We start from the raw sequence: 11,406 nt of genomic DNA, 5'->3' as shown, positions 1-11,406 counted from the left end.
ACTTGGAAAACTTTTTTAAAGAGGAAAGAGAAGAGAGGAGAAATGTTAATCTAAGAAATCAATCAACAGCTTTTCCTTATCTTATATCATTCCCAAATTGTATCTCTATAAAAAGGCTTCAAAAGTGTTCACATTTATTGTATGAAAATGTTACTGGGGATAGGATGAATCTTACAATGCCAGCTCTCAGGGATTGTCCAAAATCACCCACTCACATTTTTTTCCATTCCTTGGATAATCTATGAATTGTCTACTTTCTCAGAAGGCATGAAAAAGATTTGCCGGGGAACTTAAGGCAAGGAGTATTAACAACATAACTGTAAATAACCGATTTTTATGAAAAATGTTAAAAAGTCACTACACGTCTAAATATTCACAGACTAACATGGGTCAGAGCTACCAAATTCCCTTTCCCAGAGGAAAATATTCCCTGTTAACCGCTCATATGCTTATTTAAGGTGAACATTCCTCTTCTATGCACGTAAAACCTTTAAACACAACACTGGGAAATTTAAAACTCAACTAACAAGCTTCCCTAGCCTTTTCCACAGCCAGCAGTGAGGATTCATCCAGCTGCCATCATGGGAAAAGCAGAATCCAAACTGCACTTTCGGCAAAGCTACCCACATCACCAAGGTTCCTTGCTCAATCTTTACATCACGGGGGACATTTTATCCAAAATTAACGAAAAGAAGGGTAAAAGCACAAGGAAAAACAACACAGCCCCAAGAACTGCAACAAATGTCTGCGCCCTCATAGGTGAGGGACTGCCGCTGCTGCTGCCAGCGTCCACACAGCTCCGGGGCCCTTTGTGGGGAAGGCCCCACAGGGACAGCTCGCCAACCCAGCCACCAAGTAATAGGAGCAGCCAAAAGGCCCCGCAGCTCGGGGACACCGGTGGCGTGGACGCCTGGTGTGAACCTGGATGCCGCTGCAGCTGCCTAACTGCCCACTCCCCAGGACCCCAGCCCTGCCTTCCTACCTTGCCGCCTGAATGAAGCTGCCGCTGCCCATAATGCCCCCCACTGTGGACCCCAGCCCCGCGCCTTACCTCACAGCGGGAATGAAGCTGCCGGCCCTGCCCTGGCTGAAGCCCACGTGGACACCATCCCCGCTGCCCTAGTTCCCGGCAGGAACGAAGCTGCTGCCGCCGCTACCACAGCCGACGTCAGTTGCAGCGGGGCTAATGGTCGGCAGGAACGAGGCTGCGGCGGCGGCGGGAACGAGGCTGCAGCCGCAGCGGCGGGAACGAGGCTGCGGCGGCGGCGGCGGCGGCGGCGAGAACCAGGCGGCGGCAGAGGCGGCGGCGGGAACGAGGCGGCCGCGGCGGCGGCGGCGGCGGCGGCGGCGGGAACCAGGCGGCGGCGGCAGCGGCGGCGGGAACCAGGCGGCGGCCGCGGCGGCGGCGGCGGGAACCGGGCGGCGGCCGCGGCGGCGGCGGCGGCGGGAACCGGGTGGCGGCCGCGGCGGCGGCGGCGGCGGGAACAAGGCGGCGGCGGCCGCGGGAACCAGGCGGCGGCCGCGGGAACCAAGCGGCGGCCGCGGGAACCAAGCGGCGGCCGCGGGAACGCGAGGCCGCTGAAGTCGCCACCCGCCCCCCTGGCTGCCACCCGCCCCCCTGGCTGCCACCCGCCCCCCTGGCTGCCACCCGACCCCCTGGCTGCCACCCGCCCCCCTGGCTGCCACCCGCCCCTACTGCCCCCCACTGTGGACCCCAGCCCCGCGCCTTACCTCACAGTGGGAATGAAGCTGCCGGCCCTGCCCTGGCTGAAGCCAACGTGGACACCATCCCGGCTGCCCTAGTTCCCGGCAGGAACAAAGCTGCTGCCGCCGCTACCACAGCCGACTGTCAGTTGCGGCGGGGCTAACGGTCGGCGGGAACGAGGCTGCGGCGGCTGCGGCGGGAACGAGGCTGCGGCGGCGGCGGCGGCGGGAACCAGGCGGCGGCTGCGGGGGTGGCGGCGGCGGGAACCAGGCGGCGGCGGCGGCGGCGGGAACCAGGCGGCGGCCGCGGCGGCGGCGGCGGCGGCGGGAACCAGGCAACGGCCGCGGCGGGGGCGGGAACCAGGCGGCGGCCGCGGCGGGAACGAGGCTGCGGCGGCGGGAACCAGGCGGCGGCCGCGGCGGCGGCGGCGGCGGCGGGAACCAGGCGGCGGCCGCGGCGGCGGCGGCGGTGGCGGGAACCAGGCGGCGGCGGTGGCGGGAACCAAGCGGCGGCCGCGGGAACGCGAGGCCGCTGAAGTCGCCACCCGCCCCCCAGGCTGCCACCCGCCCCCCTGGCTGCCACCCGACCCCCTGGCTGCCACCCGACCCCCTGGCTGCCACCCGCCCCCCTGGCTGCCACCCGCCCCTACTGCCCCCCACTGTGGACCCCAGCCCCGCGCCTTACCTCACAGTGGGAATGAAGCTGCCGGCCCTGCCCTGGCTGAAGCCAACCTGGACACCATCCCGGCTGCCCTAGTTCCCGGCAGGAACGAAGCTGCTGCCGCCGCTACCACAGCCGACTGTCAGTTGCGGCGGGGCTAACGGTCGGCGGGAAGGAGGCTGCAGCGGCGGGAACGAGGCTGCGGCGGCTGCGGCGGGAACGAGGCTGTGGCGGCGGGAACGAGGCTGTGGCAGCGGGAACGAGGCTGTGGCGGCGGGAACGAGGCTGCGGCGGCGGCTGCGGCCGCGGCGGCGGGAACGCGAGGCCGCTGAAGTCGCCACTCGCCCCCCTGGCTGCCACCCTCCCCCCTGGCTGCCACCCTCCCCCCTGGCTGCCACCCTCCCCCCCCCACCACCCCCCCCCCCCCGCCACATGAGAAGATGTTCTACAACATCAGACATAAGGGAAGACAAATTAGAAAAGTTTATTGGCTCATGGTTCTAAAGGTTCCAGCCCAAGATAGTGTGACCCCATAGTGTTGGGCCTCTAGTGAGGGCAACACCTCATGGGAGCATGTGTTTACCTCATGAGGGAAGAAAGTTTAGGAACTTTAAACAAGTTTATGTCCAGAGGAAACCAAACTTTGGGAATAAAAATGATGGTGTTTGTAAAGCTTATCATTTAATATTAGAGTTTCTTTCCCTTCTCTGTTCTTCTCCTTTCTACCTACCTATATTTCTTCTATCCTATTTCAGAAACACCTCTAATGGCTGAACCTTTAATTGTTGGCCTTGATTCATTTGGATCATGGAGTAGTCTGTTAAACAATGTATTACTGTCTTTTTCCTCCTAATATGTTCCTCTTTGTTGTTCTCAATTTATATACTCATCCACTGCTATCTTGGCAAATCCAGTGGTCTTGTTATGGTAGGCATAACAAAAATGTAAAACTTAAATCCATCTAACATTTTGGGGGTGACAGTACTGGAGATTGAACCAAGGCATGCTTTACCACAGAGCCATAGCCAGGTCCTTTTTTAAAATTTCTTATTAGGATGTTGTGAAACTGCTTCCAGTCTCTAAGTTGCTGAGGCTGCCCTGTAATTCGTGATCCTTCTAAACTTCCTACTCACTAGGATTATAGGCATGCACCAATATGCATGGCTCATCTAACTAATTTGCCATTGTGCAATTGTAAACTCTGTCCTGAAATTAAGCAGATTGGTTGTGCCAATTGTGAAGATAGTTTCAATTTCCACACTAATGGTGGACAAAATGGGGCTAATTCTAAAATAAATTTGTCCTATAACTGTCACCACACTTGGGTAATAAAGTTTATCCCAAAATAGACTCTGCGTATGGTGCACTGTAACATCAAATAAACTATAAGCTAACATAATGGTAGGAATTCACTTGTAACCAAGCAACTAAGACTCTGCCAATCACAGCAGTGCAGCTTAGACAATCATGTGCTATGGACTAATCTGACCATACACATATAGTCAGAAATGCTGACTGCAGCCAATCAGATGATTTCTGATATGGCACTTCCTTTTCTCTGGTGGTGAGTGTAATCTGCAGAGGTGGTAGGGTTAATCGTCTTGGGTCCCAAGTACAACCTGGTTCTAGAACCTTTTTTTCTTTTTCCTTGTCTTTCTTTAGGCAAGTTTTGCTAAATTAAGTTTTCTCATTTTTCTTAAAACAATTCCCATCTAGGAACCAGCATGAGAACCTGGCTGCCTTCCTTCTGGCATTTGATGGGAGTCAAAGACTATTTTCTGACCATCTTTGAGCCATCTAGGAGTAGAGAGCTGCAATACCCAGAAACAAAGAAGAGGCTGCCTTGGGAATAACTGCTTTCCCACCACAGGTTTCAAAGTTAAACCAAAGCTTGAGAGCTCTGGGGAGGGGAGGGAGAGGGTGACAGCAAGAATACTACTTGATGAGACAGTCCAGGGGAAAACTGTGAGGAATGAGGCCCAGGAAACCACAGGGAATGCCAATGAAGGAGTCCCCTCTGAATGCATGTCTAATCCAGATAGAATCCTTGTGGACACAGGGAAGAGAGCACCCATCAAGTGATATTTTCTTGTTCTTTTACTCTAGGGTAGATATTGGACTTGAAGTGGTCAGAAGACAAGATCACTAGGCTGGTCTGCTGGAAGAGGTAGATGTACCAAATGTAAAGGGAGAAGTATATTTGCTACTTGCTGGCTAGACTCTGCAGGATTCTGGCAAGACTGGCTGTTTCTGAAATAGAAACTTCATGTTTCAATGCAGTGTCCTGTTTTGACTATAAGCCTGCGACTGGCAGTATAATTACTGCAACCAGATCTCATTCCATCCCTGTAGAGAATCAGTGGATATTTCCTTATCTGAACATAAGCAGATAAGCCATGGGGCCCCTAGATTTCACCCAAGGACTGGAGAAGGTGTGCCTATGCAGTGTGTAGAGAACAAAGTCAGTTTTGAAGACCTCCATGAGTTCAGCTTGTTCACAGTCAAAGCTGGATTACAGAAAACAGTCCTTTAACATCATTTTTCCACTTGGGTCCATGAGGATCCAGCAGTGCCTGGCTTGGGGATATATCTACTTTTACTCTGAAAAGAAGAGTGAAAGGCTCATAAAAGGCCTGACGTGGCTATACCCTCACCCTGAGGGCCACTCTGTTTCAGGTACAGGGAGGATCTTGATAGGCATGTGAGTAGAACTCATGCTATGTTTTCTGATTCAGTGGTGCCTCCTGGAGCAGGACTCCCCACCAGGGAATGAATGAGGCCCATGGAACAATGCCCACTTGTCACTATGTGGCACAACATGGAATACACTAGAGAAATGGATCCTCTCCCTGCTTTGATGATTTTCTGCTTTCCCATGTGGACAGGCTCTGAGAAGAGAAAATCTGGACTGCAAGCAGAGCAAGGCCCCAAAGGGACCAGTCCTGATCTGTTCCCCTACACAGGAAATTCCAAAATTTTGAGAAGGTCACTTCCCCTGTAGGTACAGATCATGTCTGATTGCCTTTTCCCCTGGAAGTCTATGGGACAGTCAAGGATTACTGCTCCATGACCCCAGGTCCATTTAAGTCCCAAATTCTTCCAGGGAGCATTACTAGAGGTATGTATGTATAAATATCACTAGGCTACAAGTCATAAGCAGAGTGCCCTAGTCCTGGCTTTTTCACCAATTGTCAACTCATCCTTTCTGTAATTCAAGAGCCAGTGGTGTATAGGCTTATTAATATACCCTTCAGAAATCTATCTTTTCTACTTGAAGGATTTGCTTTCTTTTGCATTTGTGTCATAACTAAAGGGGCTTCTCAAGACCTGTGGTCTGGGAGCCAGTGCAGAGGGACACCTATGGTGGAATGGGGTGAACAACTCAGCCCCTGATGTCCCATACCTCAAGCTGGTGGTTTGCACTGGAAGGACATGAGCTTTCTGGCTATGGTACCACTTAAGATTACCCCATGCCACTCTACCTTCTTCCTTGATTAAAACGTGTAATATTTTTCTCAAACATTTCACTCTGAACTTACCATGTCACAGCATTGGACTGTTACTGAACAAATAGTTCTACCTAGAAGGGGAAACAAGGGTGTTGGCCCCTCCCCTATGACTCAACATGGCATAGACATATGCCACTATCTCTATTGAGAAAAAAAATTTATAGAAAGCAATAGAGGTCTCCATAGGAAGAATCCATGAGAACATAGAGTGTACATGAGGCAAAATAGTCATTGTCTGTATGGACTGATATTTTTTCTGAAAGAAAACTTTTCTTTCTTAACATGTAAACTAAAAAATACGATATTTTTGACCAGATAAAACCTTTTTTTATGACAGTATGTTGGGTAATGATGGAGGTGGCCTGGGATGCCTGCCCCACTTGGCCAATGCTGGCAGGGAGTGGCCGGTTGCTCCCTGAGCAGCAAGGCCTGATTGCCATCCTAATCTCCCTGATTTACCTGTTCTTAATAGGAAGGTTGTGGCCCTTGGGGCTGGCATGGTGACTACAGGCCATATCAGTCATCATTCTCTTTTGCTTTGTGTAGAAAGGAGCTCTCTGATGACAATACTGCTTACTACAAGGGTCTGGGGTTCCTCTTCATGTCAGTTTAACTCTGGAGGACCACTTCCATGCTGATGCCCCAACTTGTCCACCAGGATTCATTGAACAACTGTCATGATGTAATGTCATGATAATGTCCCATTATCCATTCACAGTCTGTTTGTGACTGATACTGGATCTGGGCAGTGGCGAGGAATGTTCCTACCCTCTGCCTTTTTTATTTGAGTGTAGCGACTGCAGAAAGTGATTCTTTCTTTTCTCAATACACTTTTCTGGAGGATATAACATTTCTCTGGTAGGGAGGGGTGGGACTGTCACTTCCCATTGGAGGTTCCTTCTTCACCTCTGTCTTCCTGTTCTCTTCAGATCTTGAAGTCTGGGAGCATACTTTGATTTCCAATATTGCCATACCATAGCAGGGGTCTCCTGAGACTACACCTCCACAGTTTTCTCATGGCTTATACCTGTGTTTTGCCAAGCCTGGACTGGGCTTGAGGCTGCCTCTTGAAATTCTCATAATAATCCTACTGTGCTGGGTTCTGCCCAAAAGACTGTAAGTGTAAGGCTGAGAAGGTAGCTGGTCCTCCTGTGTAGTTGGAGGGACCACTGAGGGCTCATGGCTGCTAACCAGTGGAATTTTTGCCCTGGCCTTGTGCATCTCTGCAGGTGAGGAATCAGGGAGGAGACTCTGCAGGGTGGGAACTGACAATTTTTAAATCACCTTTTCTCCTGGACCTTTCCAATAAAGTCTTTCTGGGAAACTGACAACCTTGCCAATGGAGTTGGCCCTGGAGTCACAGGAGACCAAGGGAAACGTTGACTGTGGAAGAGGCAAGAGTGGTTTCTCACCTTCATGATATCAAGGGCCTGGAGGTGTGGACTCAACCTGTGTCTCACCCAAGATGTCATAATATTTGTTTCTAGCATCAAGTGAGTTCCTGGATCAAGGAAGGAAAGAGTCTAGGAGGTGTTCACCAGAGATTGATGATCCTTGGAGGATGCTAGTTTGCTGGGGTTTTTTTCTTCTTTTTTTGTGGGTGTTGGACTTTATAGTGTGTGATAATTGCACACTATGCAGGTAGAGTTATACTTTGGATATATTAGAGTTGGGATCTGGAATGTCCTAGAAAAGTCCATTAGGTAAAGGCTTGGTTCCCAGTGTGGTGCTCTTGGGAACTGATGTAATCTGTTAGATATTAGAGCCAGTAGGAAATCTTTAAGTTATCAGTAGTGTCCTCTTAGAGGATATTTAAGACCCCCATTCCCTGCCTCTCTCTCTTTTCTTCCTGGCTTGAGACTAGTAGTTTTGCTTGGTCATGCCCTCCTTTTGCAATAATTTGTCAAACACCAGTGACAAAAAAAAATAGTTCTAATAAATCATGAATTCCAAAACTGTGAGCCAGAATACACCTTTTCTCTTTATTGGTTGGTTATGTCAGGTATTTATTATGGTGGCGAAAATTTGACTAATACCCTGGAGCACCAGTGTTTTATAGAGTTAAAAAAGCTTTGTAGTCTGGATATAACACCAGGCAGAGAATTCAACAAGGGGTGCTTTCAAAGTGTGCAATTCTAATTCTGAGTATGTCAAGAGTAATACCCATGCCTATGATCCTCTACCACCCCCATTCTTCTTCATCTTCTCTAATAAGTCTCTGCTACTTTCATGTCTTTTTTCATCCCTTGATTTCACATATGAAGGAAATTGTGTAATACTTGTCTTTCTGTGTCTGGCTTATTTTACTTAATATTATGGTCTCTATTCCATTTATTTTTCTAGGAATTACATGATTTTATTGTTTTCTATGGCTGGATAATGTCCACTCTGTGTGTATGTATGTGTGTGTGTGTGTGTGTGTGTGTGTGTGTGTGTGTATCACATTTTCTTTACCCATGTATATATTGACATATACACCTGGTCTGATTTAATAACTTGTCTCTTGTGCTGCAATTCACAAGAAACAATAAACTGTAGGATAGCTTGCTGACTTTAATTCTTTCAAGGAATGCCCTATCTGGATCATAAGTAGTATTATATTTAGTATCCCGAGGAACCTCTATCCTGATTTCCCTATGGCTATACTAATTTAAATTCTTACCAACAGTGTGTGAGTTTTCAATTCCCCCACATCCTCAACAGCATTCATTTCTTTTTTTTTCTTTTTTGCATTCTTGATGATTGCCATCCAACTGGGCAATATCAATACCTTTCAAAGTTTCAGGTATTTTGTTAAGGTTTTTGATCCATTTTGAGTTGACATAGGTGAGAGATAGGAATCTAGTTTCAATCTTCTACATATGGATATTTAGTTTTCCCAGGATTGTTTGTTAAGGGGCTGCCTTTTCTCTAGCACATGGTTTTGTTACTTTGTCAAGAATCAGATGGCTGTAGCTGTGTCTGTTCACTTCTATGCTGTCTATTTCAATTCATTGGTCTACATGTCTGCTTTTATGATCTGACCATGCTATTTTTGTTACTATGGCTCTGCGGTATGTTTTCAAACTCAGTGTTATGAAGTCTCCAACATTTCTCTTTTTTCTCAGGATTGTTTTTGCAATTCAGGGGTCTTTTGTTCTTTGAGGATATTTTTGTAGTTCTGTAAAGAATGATGTTGTTAGTTTGATGGTGCTTTTCATTGAATATCAGTAATGAATTATAAATAACAATGATATTTCAGAAATTCAATTTATAAAAGAATGAAGAAAGATACACTAGTCAGGTGCTCCTTCTGCCAGGTCTGCTTCTGTGTACCCTTTTCCCAGGTGTGTTGGGCTTGGGGTGCAATACCTGGCCTTGGCCACCTGGCTTCAGCCAGGTATTCCCTCCCTGCTTGTCTCATGTGGCCTCAGGCCTCATGGCTCCACACCAAGCCAGGCTTGGCCTAATCAGGCTTGGGCATGTGGACCTCCCTCCAGCCCCTGGATGGCCACCAGTGGATGCCTGAGCTCACCACCCATAGGCTCTGTGTCCTGGGAAATTCGTGCAAGGCAGGAAGGATATGCACCAACATAATGGCCTTGCTAGGCTCCTGGCATATTGATGTTGATCTTTGTTGTGGCCTTGGTCATGATTGGCCTGAACCAGATGTGGTGTGTCCTGGCCAGCATGTGACCCCCATCCTGGCAGTTGGCAGAGCCTGAAGAGTGCTGGGAGTCCCACACATTGCTTTCTTGGATCCTGATGCTGAACAGCTATAAGAACCAGTGGAAGGTAGCCTAAGTGATGGCCCTGAACCAGGAGGCCAAAAGGAAAGGGAGGCCCCCTGCAGGTCTCCCCATTGTTGCAGTTGGAGAAGTCTCCAGTGTGGTCCAGTCAGCCCAGAAGAAGGTGGTGGCCTGTCACATGGAAGGCAGTACCTGGGTTGTGGGCTCAGGACACTATCTGTATGACATGCAGCTGTCTCTGGTTCATCTACAGCTGGAGCTACAAATGAAAGAAGAGAGAGAAGACATCCATATTAGGTGGTCCTGAATCCATTTGCCAAAAGTGACAATTAAGATCCAGCTGAGAGCAACAGAGGAGGGCCAGGTGGTTGAGACAAATGCAGTATCTGAAACCCTTAAGGATATTTTGAACCACATTATGGGTTCTATCTTTCTGTCATGGTTCTGAGCACCAAGCCCACAGACATAGAGTAGGCTCAGAATCTACAGTTCACTTCATCTGCTGCTCAGGAATCCTGTCCTCCTAAACCTCCAAGGGCTCATGAACTAAAGCCACTGGTGAAGAACATCCACACCTCACTGCTAAATGATCCTGGTACTTTGGGCAGTGTTAAGCCTGTATGCATTTCCCAGATGAATGATACTGTCCAGCAGTTCACCAGCACCCTAGCCGAGAACACTCCTCACCTCATTTGGGAGGAAGAGTTCACCTTTGAGTGGAACACAAAGTCCAAGGATTTACACCTGCAGATTAAAGAGGACTGGCAGTCCTCAGAAGGTCTGCTGTCCCTGACCACTGTCCTCTGAACTTGTTCAAGAAGCAGTCTTCCAGGCTGTAGATCTTCTTTCTGATCAGTGGGCCCACCCTCAGTAGCTCAGAACTGGGCTCTATCACTGCAGAGTTTTCTTACATAGAACCCAATGAATTGAAATCCTGACAAATCCCTTCCCTGTAGCTGCTGCCAAGATAGAAAAGGACCACACAGTGATGCCATGGGGGACCATGGTCACCACTTTCACTACCGTGAAGACCAAGCCTTACTATGATGTAGGGAAGGTGTCCTGGCTGAGGTCTGAGTCTCCCTGAAGGCATCCATCAAGGTGAAGGTCATTAAGAAGGACATCTTCATCCAGGCCATCTCGTGCCATGGTGCATCTCTTCTTCAGATATGGAACTGCTGCGGTTGAATCACTTTGATCAGGTCATTGAAGTTGCCATTCAGCAGCTCACTGAATCTTCAAATCTGAAACTCAAGTCATCACAGAAGTATACTATCATCATTTAAGGAGCTCCAACACCTCGCTCTCTCAGGACCACAACACTGCCCTCATGCAGGACTAGGAAGAGCCTACCAGGATGCCCCATCTGGCTGCCCAGAGGCAGCTGTGGCCTCTTCCCCACTGGTGGAAGTTGATCCAGCTTCTCTGGAGCCCAAGAAGAAGGTAGTAGACACCTCAACTTGGATAAGAATCCTCTGGTGGCAGCATGAGGTGGCCCAGCCCCACTTAAGCTTGGTGGGAATGAGCTGTCTGAGAGCTCTCTGAGCATCTCAGAGCTAGGCACTGCCAAGAATTCTAAAGGAGAAACTTTAAGGAGGGGTGCAAGGCTATTTTTCCACCAGTAGCACCAGCAGAAATATCCTGGCATGAGCCAGTCACACAATGACCTCATGTTCCTGTAGCTATATGAGGGCACCCAGAAGAAGGGGTGACCCTCACTTAGCTGCTGAATAAGAAGCTACTGTCCAGAAACTGAGACAGGAGCACCATGAATGCCATGTGGGCTGTCTGTCTCCTTCTTTGC

General features: G+C 49.4%; 1 pseudogene; it reads left to right on the top strand.

Annotated features, from left to right (window-relative positions):
• Positions 1-4,761: 4,761 nt before the first annotated feature.
• On the top strand, positions 4,762-10,944 carry LOC144253056 (C2 domain-containing protein 2 pseudogene; annotated as a pseudogene).
• The last annotated feature ends 462 nt before the right edge of the window (positions 10,945-11,406 follow it).

Source organism: Urocitellus parryii, unplaced genomic scaffold (genome assembly GCF_045843805.1).
Source record: "Urocitellus parryii isolate mUroPar1 unplaced genomic scaffold, mUroPar1.hap1 Scaffold_88, whole genome shotgun sequence".
Lineage (NCBI taxonomy): Eukaryota > Metazoa > Chordata > Mammalia > Rodentia > Sciuridae > Urocitellus > Urocitellus parryii.
Note: the sequence above shows the minus strand (reverse complement) of the source record. Positions and strands in the feature narration are given on the sequence as shown.